Genomic DNA, 16735 nt, shown 5'->3' with positions numbered 1-16735 from the left:
TTTATTTGCACATTGTGTGATTCACTGACTCATGTATTTCACTTCTTAGAAATCCTGATCCCTCCTGAATGGTCACAGACATGCTAATCAGTGAATCAGAGATAAGACTTCAAGACCTCACCTGTTGGGGCTAAATTAAGACCTGCCTTGCAGGTATGTGAAACGGCTCAGAAGAAAGAAGGGACCAATAGGGACCATCCATCAAGAGCCAGGACTAGGTCAGCTTCAGGGGCCAACCCTGGAGGTTGGGCCTGCCCACCCTGCTCAGAGCAAATGCTGTTTCCTTTCTCAATGGGCTGAGCACAAAGTTTCCAGTCTATCTTTCTTCCTTAAGCCCTCACACTGAAGGGTTCGATATTGTCATAGCTAACTCTTTCAATTCAATTCCACAAGAATTCATTTATATAGGCCAGGTACTTACTAAGGGATGAGGATACAATGGCAAAAATCCCAGCTATCCTTATCCTTAAGAAACTTACTACTGGGAAATAACAGGCACATGGACATAAATGTAATATATATTATATTTATGTTTATATACGTGTGTGTGTGTGTGTGTGTATATATATATATGTATATATATATATACATATATATATATGTATATATATATATATATATATTGCACTAGGTAGCATAGTAGATAGAGTACTGAATCTGAGATCAGGAAGAATCAGGAACTTCCTAAGTTCAAATCCAGTCTCAGATAAAAATAAGAATGTTTATTCTTCGACAAACATTTGCAAAGAAAGCACATGAATTGGATCTGAGTGAGGGGGCACTGTGCTAAGATACCAGCTTCACTTTTGCCTCCAGAGCCATCTGGGTCCAGTGGTCAGATATGAAGCAGGATGACTGGAGATGGCCCTGGATGTGAGGAAGTCAGGGTTAAGTGACTTGCCCAAGGTCACACACAGCTTGAAAAAGTGGTGTCTGAGGTCAAATTCATCATTTAACCCTGTTTACCTTAGTTTCCTCATCTGTAAGATGAACTGGAGAAGTAAATGGCAAACTACTCCAGTATGCTTGCCAAGAAAACTCCGAACCAGTTCATAAGAGACCCAATTTGACACATCTGAAAAATGACCAAAAAGAAAAATATATGCATGTGTGTGTGTGATATATACACTAGACCTAATTTTTAAAAGATCAAGGTCTCTCACTGCTTCCAGGGCCATCTCCAGTCATACTGATTCATATCTAGCCACTAGATTCCAGATGGCTCCAAAGAATAAAGTGAGGCTGGTGACTATGCACAGCATCCCCTCATTCAAATTCAATTCTCTTGCATGGCATCTCATTATCTCCAATGTCATGGCCTTCTTTGAGAAAGGGCAAACATCAATCAATCAACTCGTGTTTATGTGTGTGTGTGTGTGTGTGTGTGTGCATGTGTGTGTATATATATATATATGCATATATATCAAAAATACATGTGAGTGTATTGTATTGTGATAAATACATGTATGTATGTTTATATATGTGTGTCTGTATGTAAATGCATGTGAATATATACATATATATACATTAAATACAAAATAATTTTGAGGGAGGCAAGGAGCAAAGATTCAGAAAAGCCTTTGATCACTTCTTGTTCTCTCTGTCCCCCCTTCTTGGTCTGGTGGTATTTTCTCTTTTCTTCACAATCTTGACCTTGTTTACCATTTCAGTAAATCCCTGTCTTACAGACTTGAATTCTGTTCCTGTTACTCATCATATCCTGTTAATTCTTAAAGCTGGTTACCTCCAGGTCTTTGTTGTCTAAGCTACTGCTCTTCAGTCATTGAATTCTGCAGAGGGAAGCTGGCAAAGGAGAGGACCTTCTTCAGGATGAATTCATGGTATTTCACCTCAACTGGTCCCTCCTGGCTCAGAGCATTCTTTTACTTATCTTTATTTCCCTCCTTCCTATACTCTTCACAGTTACTATTCCAAGCTGTCTCCTCATTCCTCAGACCTCCAAACGTCATGCTCCCCAAACCATTTCTCTCAGCAGGTAACCACTCTCCTACTTTACTGAGACTAAGGTCATTCACCTTATAAGCTCCCTTGTACATACTTCTCCCCAATTACATCTTCACTCATGTGCTGGTTAGCTTCCATTTCAGAAGATAAGGGGGCTCTCTTCCTACTAAAACCAATCCCTCTACTTATGCCTTTTATCCTTTTCTGAGAATTTATTCCATCAATTATGCTCTCTGTTTCTTTCTTCTCTCTCCTTTCATCCCTTCTCTTTGCTTACCCTCTTTCCCCCTTCTCTTTTTCCTTCATCTCTTAATCTCCATGTTTTGGTTACTTTTCTGCTACCCACAATTCAATTCAATAAATATTTATTAAATATCTATCATGGGGGGCGGCTAGGTGGCGTAGTGAATAAAGCACCAGCCCTGGAGTCAGGAGTACCTGGGTTCAAGTCCAGTCTCAGACACTTAATAATTACCTAGCTGTGTGGCCTTGGGCAAGCCACTTAACCCCATTTGACTTGCAAAAACCAAAATATATATATATATATATATATATATATATATATATATATATATATATATATATATATATATATATATATATATCATGTACCTACTTACCACCTAATATGTGTTATGCTAAGCACTGGCTGTACAAAAAGAGGCAAATGATGGCCCCTGCCCTCAAACACCTTACAATCTAACAGAGGAGCCAACAAGCAAATATATATAAACCAAGCTAACCACAGGATAAATAGGAGATCATTAAAAGAAGAAAAGTACTATAATTAAGAGGAGTCAGGAAAAGTTTCCTGTAGAAGATGAGATTTACAGATGAGGAAACTGAGGTAAACAGGGTTAAGTGCCTTGTCCTGACTGATCCTAATCAATATTCTTCATGTCTTCATCAGTTATCTTTCTTACACAAACTCTAATTCCTGAGAGTATTACTCAGTTTCAGCCAAGTATTTACCAATATTTTTCAGATTATCTTTGGAAACATCTTGGGAAAATTAGCTGGTTAATGGTATAGTTAGGGGGATTATATTGCTGGTTATTTATTTATATGGCTGAAGAATAACCTGATCCCCAATGCAGGTTAGTGTATTAGATAGAGATAGTGGGCCTAGAGTTAGGAAGCCCTGAGTTCAAATGTGATGTCAAGACACTTACTACCTTTGGGACACTGGGTAAGGTACCCTGTTTGCCTCAGTTTCCTCATCTGTAAAAAGAGCTGGAGAAGGAAATGATAAACACCTCAGTATCTTTTGTCAAGAAAACCCCAAATGGGGTCACAAAAAATTAGACCCAACTGAATAACAAGAGCTAAGATTAAGAAAATGATGTCCATCTGGAAAGAGGTCTCTAATGTTCTCTAACACTTACTTGTATACCTCCAATCAAGTCACCTTACCTCTGTCGGCTTCAGTTTCTTCATCTATAAAATACAGGTGATGATAGAATCTACCTCTTAAGTTTGTTGTGATGATAAAATAAGATGAAAGAGAGTAATATTTATATTATAATATTTATAAACCCTAAAGTGATAGATAGATGGCTGGCTGGCTGGATGGATGGATGGATGGATGGATGGATAGATTGTTATATGGCAATTCTAGGACATTCTTAATAATCTTCTTTTCAACATTTTTATCACTGATGTACAAATTTTACAAATTCATAGTACATTTCATATAGTTCCTCTCACAGCACTTCCTTCTATGAATCTCTAATTCATATACCATGTAATATTGTGTAGTTTAGCTTCCTCAGTTTGTATCTCATGCCTCTCAGCTCCAGGGGGATTTGGACTTTCTTCCGCTAGCATTAAGTATAATATGGAAGAAGTGAACCAGTTTGCTGTACACATTTATCACTTACTAAAGATCTGTAAAATGAGGAATTGAATGAAAATATAAAATGCCTAATTATCAAATTTTCAAATAATGTGAAGCTAAGAAGTGTAAAGTTGGGGCATTAGAGTTATGAACCTAGGGGGCCACTAGAGCAGTGAATATAGCCCTGGCCCTGGAGTCAGGAGTACTTGAGTTCAAATCCGGCCTCAGACACTTAATAATTACCTAGCTGTGTGGCCTTGGGCAAGCCACTTAACCCCACTGCCTTGCAAAAACCTAAAAAAAAAAAAAAAAAAGGAAAATAATTATGAACCTAATCCTGCTTCTCTCCTCAAAATCCAGGTAGGTCAGAAAATCTTAGAAAGCCAGAGTTGGAAGGGACCTTAGAGAACATCTCTTTGGTGAATTCATGTTTACTATCTCCTTACATGTTGCCAGCTAATGATCATGATAAATGGTACCTAATGAGTGAAGACACAATTATTGAAGTGTGAATGGGGCTTTAGCCCAGGGAGTTAACATGGGCACAAGCATGCTTCCTTTCCACAAAGTTCTAGCACCTCACTTTGAAGTTTCTGCAGGACTATGCCACCCCTAAGGTCAATACTCTCCATAGTTCCACCTACCCATCTCCCAGGGTCCACCTTTCCATAGAACTTTTTAGGGGGGCAAGAGCCAAACACTCTGAGAAGTGGGACACAGTTAAAGTGAAAGTCAGGCTGTTACTAATCTGCTTCTCTCAATTCCTCCCCTCCCCCAAAAAATATCTTTTCCCTAGATGAGATATTTCCCACTTACCTCTCTGTAGATACAGTTCTAAACTTCTTTGAGATGCTAGGAAAAAAATGGAACCCTAAATACAGCCAGGAAGAAGCTCTATCTTCCTGTGACCTTATGTCTTTTGCTACAGACTCTTAGTTCTTAGAGGAAATTCCCAGTTCTAATCTTATAGTCATAAATAATGCTTCTCCTCTCTACAGCTCATCCTTGTTGTACCTTAATAAAGAGTGATGCACATGAGCCACAGCCAGGACTTCCCATCGCTGACTGTTATTTACAGATCTGATAGATGACAAATAATGAAAATAACTCTTGGTCATATTTATGGAACAATCAGACATGATACATACGAGGGTTTAGCCATTGATCAGCTGTCTTCCCATTAGGAGCAAGTTCTTATGGAGGATTCATGATATTTTTCTTTTCATTTTTCTTTCTTGCTGATTTCTATTGTGTCTTGCTTTATTGTGTTCTGCATTCTTCAACAAAACCAATTGTAACCCCAAATCATGTTTAAAATAATGAGAGGGGGGCCTCCACATAATTACATGTTAAGGCCTTGTTTCCTTGAGGACAAAACATTCAGGGAAGTGGAAGGAAGAAAAACTCAGATGTCCACATGCTTGTCACCTAGCTATCACATGAAACCCTCTAATGACAGGCAACTCACCACCTTTCCAGGTCTCTTATTCCTCTTCTAGATAGATATTATTGCTAGGACTTTTTTTCCCCCAAAGTAAAGTAAAATAAAGTAAAAATCTATCTCCTATTCTAGGTAAATAGAAACTAAAATCAAGTACTAGAAGTTGTTTCTTTTTAAATTGATCTTAGATAAGGTAAATAGTATGGAAAGCATTATTTCTGCCCCTATCAGCACTACAGCCACAAGTAGGAAGAAGAAAGAATGGACAGTAGTGCCTTTCTCTAATCCCAGCAGAATCAATCCTTCCCTCCCTCAGATACAGTCCAGGTTATGGAGATCTGATTTCCCTGGGCATTATGTGCTCTATTTGCAATGAACCATAGTATCAAAGAATCTGAAAGAGACCTCGGAGAGCATATAATTCAATCCAAGCCCCTTATGACATCTGATTCCCTTCTCTTCTTTAGAATCCACAAGTGGGCATCCAGCTCCTCTCTAAAGACTTCCAATGGTGAGGAACTCAACTTCTCAAGAAGTGACTCATTCCATTTGAGAGCAGATATAATTATTATGAGTTTAATTCTATTGAACTAAAATTCTGCCTTCCTATAATATAAACTCATTGATGACTTGGCCCTATGAGCTAGAACCAACAAGCCTAATTTCTTCTTACTCATGGCAACTCAAAGTCACAACCTTGGAATTATGCTCTTCTCTCTTTGACTTCCAATATCCAATCAGTTACCAAATCTTATTGATGACAGCTCTCTCATTCAGCCCCTTCTCTCCAGTCCCATGACAATGACCCTAATTCAGACCTCATTACCTTTTTGCCTGGATCCCAGTCCTCAATTCTCTCCCCTATCTAATCCAACTCCTTGAACAACTGCCAACAGGATATTCTTAAAGCATGGATCTTACCATGTCACTCCCCTGCTCAAAAAACTCTTAAAGCTCCAATTGCCTCACAGATAGAATATTAATTTTGCCATTTGACTTTTAAAGCTCCTGATAATCAGACTCCAGCTTACCTCCCCAGCATGATTTCACAAATCTCCTTCACCTACTCTATGTTCCAGTCAAACAAGGGTATGGTCCATCTGGAGTGTTGCCATTACCCATACAGAGGTACATTTCACACATTCCATTCTTGTATATATCTGGAAAAATTTTTAAAGGTTAATGTGTATTGAATACTCAGTGACAAAGGAAAATATATTTATTCATCAAAGAAACGAAACTAAAATTTAACTAAACAATATTTTAAAAATCAACCACAAAACTTAATTTTAAAATACACATTTTAAAATTCCTTTTAAACAAATCCTTGCCTTTTTCATAAAATATAACACTGAACCCTATTTTTCTGACTTAAAAAGCATCTTTCCAACTGAAACTCACTCTCCAGCTCTTTCTTCCCTTTGCCATGAAGGACCTACTGGGGAGCTCAAGGACTGATGACTAAATGTGGGACCTTTGAAAATTGGATATCTTTAGCCCTTTTGTCTTCCTTGCCCCACAAAGTTACCCAATGACAGTCAGCCAGGATCCCTGGGCAAGAGTAGGGGGGGTACCTCAGATGTGAAAGGAGGAGAGATAAGAAGGTATCACAGTGGGTAGAATGCTTAGTTTGGGGAGTCAGGAAGCCCAGGGCTCAAGACTGTGCCTCAAATATTTACTAGCTGTGTGACCCTGGGCAAATTCTATATTCTCTGGGCCTCAGTTTTCTCATCTGTAAAATGAAGAGGTTGTACTTATACCTCTTGGGTCCCTAAGCTCTAAATATATGATCTTATGATTTAGGTAAAAGAAAGGTTATGAAATAACCAGTTTGAACCAGCTCTCATTTTATAGATGAGAAAACTGAGGCACAGAAGTGAAATAATTCAGCAGATTGGAGATTTGAACCATATCTCTGACTTTAAATCCATTTTTTTTCACTAGACCATGCTACCTAATCTAAATGTTGACTCCTTTCATTTCTTAATCCCTAAATATATTTTTCTCCCAACTTTGTTGTCCTCCATTATGCTCACCTTTATGCTAAAGTATCAAGTGATAGTGTACTATCACAGATTTAGAGCTAGAAGAGACCTTGATAGTCATAAAGTCCAGTTCTCTCATTTATAAATGAGGAAACTGAGGTCTAGAGAAATTAAATAACCTTCCTAAGGTCACACAGGTGAAGCAGATTTGGATTTGTAATCAGACTTAGAGGGTAAATCAACACATTTTTCACAGCACTTGTCCCAATGTGTTGATTTGATTTCTTGGTTTAGAAGGATTTATATATGTCTTTGTAGAATTCCTCTGTCTCCACATAATTATAATAACTGGTCCTTAAGGATTTGTAGGCAGTTAGATGGGTGGTGCAGTGGATGCAGGAAGACCTGAGTACAAATCCAGTCTCAGATACTGTGTGACATGGGCAAGTTACTCAACCCTGCTTGCCTGTTTTGTCATTTGTAAAATGAGCTGGAGAAGGAAATGATAAACCCACTCAGTATCTCTGCCAAGAAAACCTTATGTGGGGGTCCCAAAGAATCAGACATACTGAACAACAGCAAAGGGTTTGCACCTTTTATCTCATTTGATCCTTGTAATAATCCTAGGAGGTAAATATTGCTAATTATCCTCATTTTCAGATGAGGAAACTGAGGCAGCAGTCAAATAACTTTCCCAAGATCACATAGCTATAAGTGTCTGAGGTTGGATTTGAACTCAGGCATTCCTGAATCTAGGTCCTGTGGAGACAAAAGAACTAAAGATATCCAATTTTAAAAGGTCCCACATTTAGTCTAATGTATCACCAAGCTGCCATGGTGTTAAGCACATAAGGTAAAACTTATCTTCATTGGCGGTCTCTTTGCCTATGTCCATCATGAGCTCTTCAGGGTGAATCAGATAAACAAACATCCTACAAAAGGATGTTTCTTCCTGCCCTTAGAGGGTGAAAACAATTGCCCCAGTCCCTCTTGACATCTCCCCAAGGAGAGCCTTCATTGATTATGGCTTCTCCTCTACTAGTTTCTGGTATAGCAAGAATGTCAATATGAATCAATTCAGTTTCTCTAATAGAGTATCAACCTCAAGCATGTCAACTTAAGAATTTCAATAAAGTAATTTTTAGGCAATCGAAAATCTAGGTAATCCTTAGTACTCTCTGTCACCTTTCCTACCACTCCCCCATCTTCACCTTGGCAGCACCCAGGCCTGAAGGTTATACTGTGTTTTTATCTGATTCATGAGTCATTATGGTCAAAGAACCTGGACCTATTGGTCAACCCAGAGTTCAAACTCTGGGCTGCTTCTCAAACAGCATATGGAGCTCAGAGGAGCATTAAACCCAGGAAAACGTGCCAGATCTTGCACTCCCTAGTCCAGGCTTCCAGACGCCAGGTCCACCTTTATGTTTCAATGAGCCACTGAACTAGAACTTTTAAATGATATAGTGGAAAGAAACCTGATTCTTCATAACTCTTCTTGTGTTTTCTTGGCAAAGATACTAGAGAGATTTACAATTTCCTTTTCCAGGTCATTTATAGATGAGGTAACTAAGGCAAATATAGTTAAATGACTTGGCCAGAGTCACACAGCTAATAAGTATCCTCATGAATAACATGAGGGAGATATTTGTATTTTTAACCCTATATCTAAGATTCTTTGATGTGGCTACAACTATAGGCAAGGATGGCAAATCTGAAAATACTTGCAGGGATTGGGAAAGGGAGGGATTAAAAGAAGAAAAATTAGTTAAGAAAAATCAGGTAAGGGACTCTGCCCACTCCAAATCAGATTCTTACTGAGAGTTAGCAAGGTGTTTTTCAGGGCAGCTAGATGGTGTAATGAATAGAGCACTGGGTCCAGACTCCAGAAGATCTGAGCTCAAATTTGATATCAAATACATTCTACCTGTGTGACCTCACCCTGTTTGCCTCCAGGAGAAAGAAATGGCAAACCACTCCAGTATCTTTGCCATGGAAATCCCAAAAGAGGTCACAAAGGTTCAAAAATGTAACCCTGAGCACCTCTGACCAGTGTTTGTCTCAATTTCCTCATCAGCAAATTAGAGATAATTGCACTTTGTTTCTAGAGTTGTGAGTATAAATGAGATAATTGTAAAGCGTTTAGCACAATACTTGAATTATAATAAGCAAGTGTTTAAAAATGTTTTTTCTCTTTCCTTGGTCAACAGAAAAGTTAAAAGAAAAGTCCTCACAATATTCACAGAATAGAGGAATACTGGCTATTTCTTCTGAGAAGAGCAGAAATGTTGTTGAATTAGTCAAACAGACCAAGAAACTCTCCAGCCTTCAATCTTCATGACAGTTTCTTCCCCTGGATATCATGAGATCCTCAGCTCAGTAGCATATATGATCTTTCCTTCTCTCCAGAAACCATTGAGCAGAGAAACCTCCTTGGGTGGTGATTTTGTAGGAAGGATCTTGATTTTCTATTTGAATGAGAGAAAAAAAAATCAATTCAAAACAAAATAGGACATATGTATAAGATAATGAATAATAATGGAATAAAGGCTTTCTACATCATGTATCTCTGGACTATGAAAGACAAACCAGGAATCTCCTTTACAGATTAAGGAGAAATCATATTTTTATTTTTTTAATTTTAATTAATTATTTTTATTTTTAATAACAAGTATTGATATTACTCTATCCCTCTTACTAATCTTCTCCCTATTGAGCATTTTTAAATGGAAAAACAAATAATATCTGCACAGAAAACAACACAAATTCACACATTAGCTATGTCTGAAAATGTATATTTCTTCTACATTTTAAATTTATCACCTCTTAGTTAGAAGGTATCTTCATTCTTTTAGCCTTGTTTTATTTTTGCATTAATCAGAGTTCTAAAGTCTTTGAGAGTTGTTATTCTCTACAATTTATTACCATTATATTGGTCATTCTAGTTCTGTTCCCTTTATTCTGCATAAGTTCATAAAAATCCTCCCAGTTTCCTCTGAAATCGTCCACTTCATCATTTCTTATGGAACAGTAATATTCCATTACATTCACATAACACAATTTGTTTAGTTATTCCTCAATAGAAGGGCACTCCCTTTAATTCTAATTTTAAGCTACCAGGGAAAGAGTTAGAAGGAATCATCGAATCATATAATATCAAAACTGGAAAGGACAATGAATGTAAAATGTCAGAGCTGGATCATTGGATACCATCACTTTTTTGTTCAGTCATTTTCAGTCATGTCTGACTCTTCATGACTACATTTGAGGTTTTCTTGGCAGAGATACTGGAGTGGTTTACCATTTCCTTCTCCATCTTATTTTATAAGAGAGGGAAATTAAGGCAGAATTAAGTGACTTGAACAGGGTCACACAATTAGTAAGTATCTGAAGTCAAATTTGAACTCATGAAGATAAGTCTTCCTGACTCCAGGCTCAGCACTCTATCCACTGTACCAGGTAAGCTGCCCAAGGATTGTAAACCAAAAGAAAATGGAAGAAATGGAGGAACCTTAGAATGTATCACAGAATATAAGAGATGGAATGGACTTGGAAATAGAATATTAGAGCCAGAAAGGCCTCTAGAAATCAGTTAATACAGTCTCTCATTTTACAAATGGGAATACTTATACCTAGAGGAAATGCTTTACAAGAAGTCACAAAGAAAAATCTCTGCCTCTTATAAATCCTCAGCAGGAATTCTTAACCTTTTAGCATTATAGACCCCCTTTCCAGACTAGTTAAACTTCTGTATTCCTTCTCAAAGTAATGTTTTCCCGCCTACATTCATAATTGAAGGAAATGCTAAATGTCAGAGAGATGTTAGCGAAAATAAAGGTGCAATTTTTTCCCATCCAATTCATGAACCCCTGAAATCTATCCACAGATAACATGGCGGGGGAGGGGAGAGAAGATTGAGAGCTTCTGCTCTATTGAAAGATCTTTTGCTAGAATTTTCTCAGGGGTGAGCCTAGAATGAGAAAGGGGCAGGGAGAAGGTGGGGGGGGTCACAAAGGCCAGGAGCTCCCCCTCCTGCCCCCTTTTATGGAGGCTCCCTCCTGCCTCCAGAATATGGAGCCTACAACAGCAGAGGGCTCCTCAGGCCTTTGCTCAACTTCTCTCTTCCTTCCTCCCTCCCCTTCCCAGTTGCTCCCCAAACACCAGTCCTGTCAAGAGGAAATTCTGCTAAAATAGGGAATGAAGATGGATGATTAATACAGAAAGAGGGTGAGAGGGTAAATATGAATCATAAAGAGAAAAGGTTTGACGCTAGCGTTGATGGACTAGCAGTCCCTCTGAAAGTGGTTAAGAGTCCATTCCAGTGCCCCGGGGCCGTAGATTTAGATTTAGCAACTGATTTATGAGACCAGAGATGTGGTTCCCCTCTGGGAATGGCCTCTTTGCTCCGGGCCTCCCCTCTTCAATGGCCAGGCTCAGTGGGAAAAATCTGACCTCCTCTCATTCTCAAGCCCCCAGCCCCTCCTTTGTGCAGAGCTGTTTCCTTGCCTGCCCCACACCTCACCCCCTCACCCTTACCCCTTACTCCTCTGCGTTCTGGCTCCTTAAATTACCCAGAGGTACACAGAGTAGGATTTCCCTCATTTTGTCTCATATATACCAAAGATGCTTTGCATTAAGAATGGAGTTTCTGTGTAAAAATGCTCACATTAGTGATATTTTTCATTCTGAAAGATTAAATAGGAAATTATGTGTAGGCATCAAAAATACTCATTATATGAAAAGATTCTACGCCATTATAAAAATGAGTTTAATATATTCTAACTTGTCCCAAAATGTCCTCAATGACTCCATTTTTCTCAGTTATATTTCATTATCGCCACATAGGCACCATCACTCCAACCAGCATTGGTTCCATCAAGAAACATTGAGGGATCAAGTCTTAGGTGCTCTCTGATAAAACGTGAAACTAAGGACTCTAACTAAACTTTCGAGAGACAGAACCCACAAAGGGACCCAGTGAGGCAGTTCTCCTACTCAAGGTAACCTGGAAAAGAGAAGAAAGGCTCTGCTCCCCGGGTTGGAGGGGCGGCCTGCCAGAGGGGTGGCCTGCCAGAGCCAGAGCGAAAGAACTTCAGACTCCCCGAGGCAGCCCCAGCGAGCCGTGGCTCACAGCAGCGGGGGAGCACTGGGCACAAAGTGGGGGAACAGCAGGGGACCTCTGCCAGAGCAAGCACATGGAACCCAGCCCTCAGGGCACACAGAGAACAGCATGGTCTTTCTGCAGTCCAGATCCAGGAAACAGAAGCAGGCAGAGCCAGTAAGCAGGAGCCCCCAGGGCATGAGCCCATTGAGCTGAGGGAGGGGAGTGAAGACAGACTGTAGAGCTCTGTTCTCTGCCTCTGGAACAGGACTCTGGGGCTCTGACCACATTCAGATCCTGATCACCCTAACCCTAACCCCCCTCCATAGAACAGCAGGGCACCCCCACCTCAGCCCTGTGGCAGAGGGGGGCGCTTATGGTCATTCATAGACCAGGAGGGAGGACAGAGCTTCACACACTGAGACCCTTGTGGGAGTGTCCCAAAAGCTCAAGAAGCACCCCAAAACCAGGCTCAGGCTGGGAAAATGAGCAAGCAGAGAAATAAGAGGAAGACCATTGAGAAATATTTTGCTCATGAGCCCAAGAAGGATCAAAATACTCAGTCTGAAGATGAGGAGGTACAGGCTCCGGCATCTAAAAACTCCAAGCAAAACAGAAATTGGGTTCAGGCCATGACAGAGCTCAAAAAAGACTTTGAAAATCAAATGAGGGAGTTGGAAGAAAAACTGGGAAAAGAAAGGAGAGAGAGATGCAAGAAAAACATGAAAATGAAGTCAGCAGATTAGTCAAGGAAATCCAGAAAAATGCTGAAGAAAATAGCATGCTAAAAACCAGCTTAGGTCAAATGGATAAAACAGTTCAAAAAGTTACTGAGGAGAAGAATGCCTTAAAAAGCAAAATTGGCCAGATGGAAAAAGAGATAAGAAAACTCTCTGAGGAGAACAAATCCTTCAGACAAAGAATAGAATTCAGGGAGATTGATGAATTTACCAGAAATCAGGAATCAACTTCAAAACCAAAAAAATGAAAAATTAGAAGAAAATGTGAAATATCTCATTGAAAAAACAACTGATATGGAAAACAGACTTAGGAAAGATAATTTTAAAATTATTGGAATACCTGAAAGTCATGATCAGGAAAAGAGCCTTGACATCATTTTCAAAGAATTACTACAGGAAAATTGCCCTGATATTCTAGAAGCAGAGGGCAAAATAGAAATGGAGAGAATCCACCGATCCCCCAGAGAAAGAGATCCCAAAAAACCAACCCCTAGGAATATTATAGCCAAGTTCCAGAACTCCCAAGTCAAAGAGAAAATATTACAAGCAGCCAGAAGGACACAGTTCAAATATCATGGAGCTGCAGTCAGGATCACACAGGACTTAGCAGTAACTACATTGGAAGCTCTTAGGACTTGGAATATAATATACCAGAAGGCAAAAGAGCTTAGAATGCAGCCAAGAATGAACTACCCAGCAAGGCTGAATGTCCTCTTCAAGGGAAAAAGATGGACTTTCAATGAACCAGGGGAATTTCAAATGTTCCTTTTGGAATGGCCAGAGCTGAACAGAAGGTTTGATCTTCAGATACAGGACTCAGGTGAAATACAGAGATTGGAGGAAAAGGGGAAAATATGAGGGACTTGATGATGAACTGCATGTATTCCTGCATAGAAAAATGACACTGATAATACTCATATGAACCTCCTCAGTTAATAGAGCAGGTAGAGGGAGCTTTTCCAGTTGAAGCACAGGAGAAAGCTGAATTCGAAGATAAAATATGGTGTAAAAATGGAGTCAATAGAAAAAAAAAGGAATGTAATGGGAGAAAGAAAAAGGAGAGGGGGAATAGGCCAAGATATTTCATATAATAAGATTTTTTTATTATTGCAATGAGCTATTGCAATGATATGAAAGGGGGAGGCAAGGGGGAATGAGGGAACCTTTGCTCTCATCAGAGATGCCTAGGAGAAGAAACAGCAAATATACTCAATGGGGTATAGACATCTGGAGTAAGAAGGAGGGGGGGAGCAAGGGGAAGGGGTGGGGATGTGAATAAAGGAGGAGAGGGGGGAGAGTGGTCAGATATAACACATTTTCTTTTTTACTTCTTGCAAGGGGCTGGAATTGGAAGGCCTGTCCAGGACCATAGGGCCAGGTGGATTCTGGGCCTAAGGGGTGGTATGGGGGCTCAGGGCTTCTTGGCCCCAGGACCAGGGATCTGTCTGCTGCACCACTCAGAGATGGTACAGCAGAGTCAGAGTGAAAGGAGAGAGAAAATATAGTACATGGTAGTGGAGAAATAAGAAAGGAGGGAGTTGCGATCAGTAATGGCAACGGTGGAAAAATATGGAAGTAACTTTTGCGATGGACTTACCATAAAGAATGTGATCCACCCATGACAGAGTTGTTGGTGTTGGAACAAAGACTGAAGCACATTTTTTATTATTATTATCTGGGGGAGGGTGCAGGGCAAATGGGGCTGGGTGGCCTGCCTGGGGCCACATAGCAGGGTGATCTTTGGGTGTCTGAGGCCGGATTTGGATCCCGGTGCTCCTGACTCAAGGGCCAATGCTCTGTCTGCCACCCAGCTACCCCTACTATTATTACTATTTTATTTTATTTTGGGTCTTTTTTTTGCTTCTTTTAGGTTTTTGCAGGGCAGTGGGGATCGGGTGGCTTGCATGTCACACGGCTGGGTGATTGTTGAGTCTACGGGGCTGGATGTGGGCTCGGATGCTCGTGGTTCCAGGGCTGGTGCTTCGTCCATTGCGCCACCTGGCCATACCTACAATTATTACTATTATTTTTTAATTTTAATTTTTTTCTCTCCCCTTAACTTCATCGCCAAGCAAGTCTATATTCATGGGGGGAGGGGTATTTTGTTCACTCTTAAACAAGAATATTTTATTAATGTAAAAAAAACATTTGTACAAAATGAGAATTAAAAAATAAAATTAACAAAAAAATTAACAAAAAAAAAGAAAGAAACATTGAGTTACCTCTTCCATTGTACTGAGGGGAGTGGGGGTACATTGTAAACAGAATGTTGGACTTGGGAGACCAAGGCTAGATTTTCTGTTTGGTTGCTGTGTGACCTTAGGCAAGTCTATTCACTTCTCTAGGCCACTTCTTCATTTGCCAAATGAAGACTTGGACTAGATGATCTCAAAGATTCTTTTCAATTCGGACGTCTCTTTAACTGTAGCTTTTCTGCTTTCCCATTGTCCTTCTGTCCTATTAACTTGAATCCAATAAAAGTTAAACATAAATATGTCTCCAAGATTGTGTTCTTAGTCAAAGAGATAGCTCTTGAAGTATTTTCATAGATCTACCCAAGAAAGAACACAGAATAAGTAAAACAACCAGTTGAAGAGTAAAACAATTAGTAATCTAGCCATTTACTTTGTTTTAATTTACACACAGCCAAATAACTGGTTTCACTGCCCTTTCTACTTATCTGACTAAAACGATCTTGGGTGGACAGAGGCTGGGCATCCCTGGAGATCATCTCTGCCTGTCCCAGATAGACCTTGTCTTTGCTAGACATGAGTATAGTTTAGTGTCAAAGGAAGAATACTAGATTGAGAAGTCAAGATGCCTGGATCTTAATCAGGACAGTTTTTGTTCAGTTATTTTTCAGTCATGTCTGACTTTTTGTGACCCCAGTGGGCCTTGCTTAGAAAAGATACTAGAATAGTTTGTCATTTTCTCCTCCAGTTCATTTTATAAATGAGGAAACTGAGACAAAAGAGGGTTAAGTGACTCACCCAGGGTCACACAGAGTAAGTGTCTGAGGCCAGATTTGAACTCATAAAGATGAGTCTTCATGACTCAAGATTAGGTACACCTAGCTGCCTACCTGGAACAATAACTAGTTGTCTAGGACAAATCAGTTTCCATATCTACAAAAGGAAGAAGTTGGATCTAATTCATTAAGTATTTTTTAAACATGCATACAAAAAAGAATATGTCCACATAAACAATTGAATACAAAGAGATTTTGCATGAAAACTTCAATCTCCATTTCAAAAAACAATGCTTTTTTTTGAGATAATAAATTCTACATGTTATTTTCAAAAGTATCCTGCTTATCTTTGCTATCTTCTGAACTTCCTTCTGTTCTCTTTTATGTATTTTTAATTGTGTTGTAATACTTTTTAAGGAGCACCATTATTGTTCAGCCCTCTTCCCCACACTGATCTCTCTCATTCTCATCTCCATTAACTGTATAAAAGACTGGGGGGGCAGGGAGAGAGAAGGAAAGGGGAAGGAGGGGAAGCTTTGGTAAGACACATAAATCAAGCAGTATGACATGGAAGCTATGTCCAAAAATGTGTATCTCTTCTCCTTGAGTCTGTCACCTGTCTGCCAGGAGGTAGCTAACATATTTCATCATAGTTTCTCTGAAGACAAGATTAGTCATTGTTTTGATCAGAGTTCTTA

At 39.5% G+C, this 16735-nt stretch overlaps 1 long non-coding RNA gene across 1 annotated transcript in view; it reads right to left on the bottom strand.

The window, feature by feature from the left end:
* Window positions 1–6609: 6609 nt before the first annotated feature.
* The window catches only part of LOC141517755 (uncharacterized), a 110226-nt gene continuing 100100 nt past the window's right edge, over window positions 6610–16735 (bottom strand). The window contains exon 3 of the long non-coding RNA XR_012476977.1: window positions 6610–9696. This is a non-coding gene — a long non-coding RNA (uncharacterized LOC141517755). The remainder of the gene's footprint in view (window positions 9697–16735) is intronic.

This window comes from Macrotis lagotis, chromosome 1, assembly GCF_037893015.1.
Source record: "Macrotis lagotis isolate mMagLag1 chromosome 1, bilby.v1.9.chrom.fasta, whole genome shotgun sequence".
Lineage (NCBI taxonomy): Eukaryota > Metazoa > Chordata > Mammalia > Peramelemorphia > Peramelidae > Macrotis > Macrotis lagotis.
This window is presented reverse-complemented; position numbering and strand designations above follow the sequence as displayed.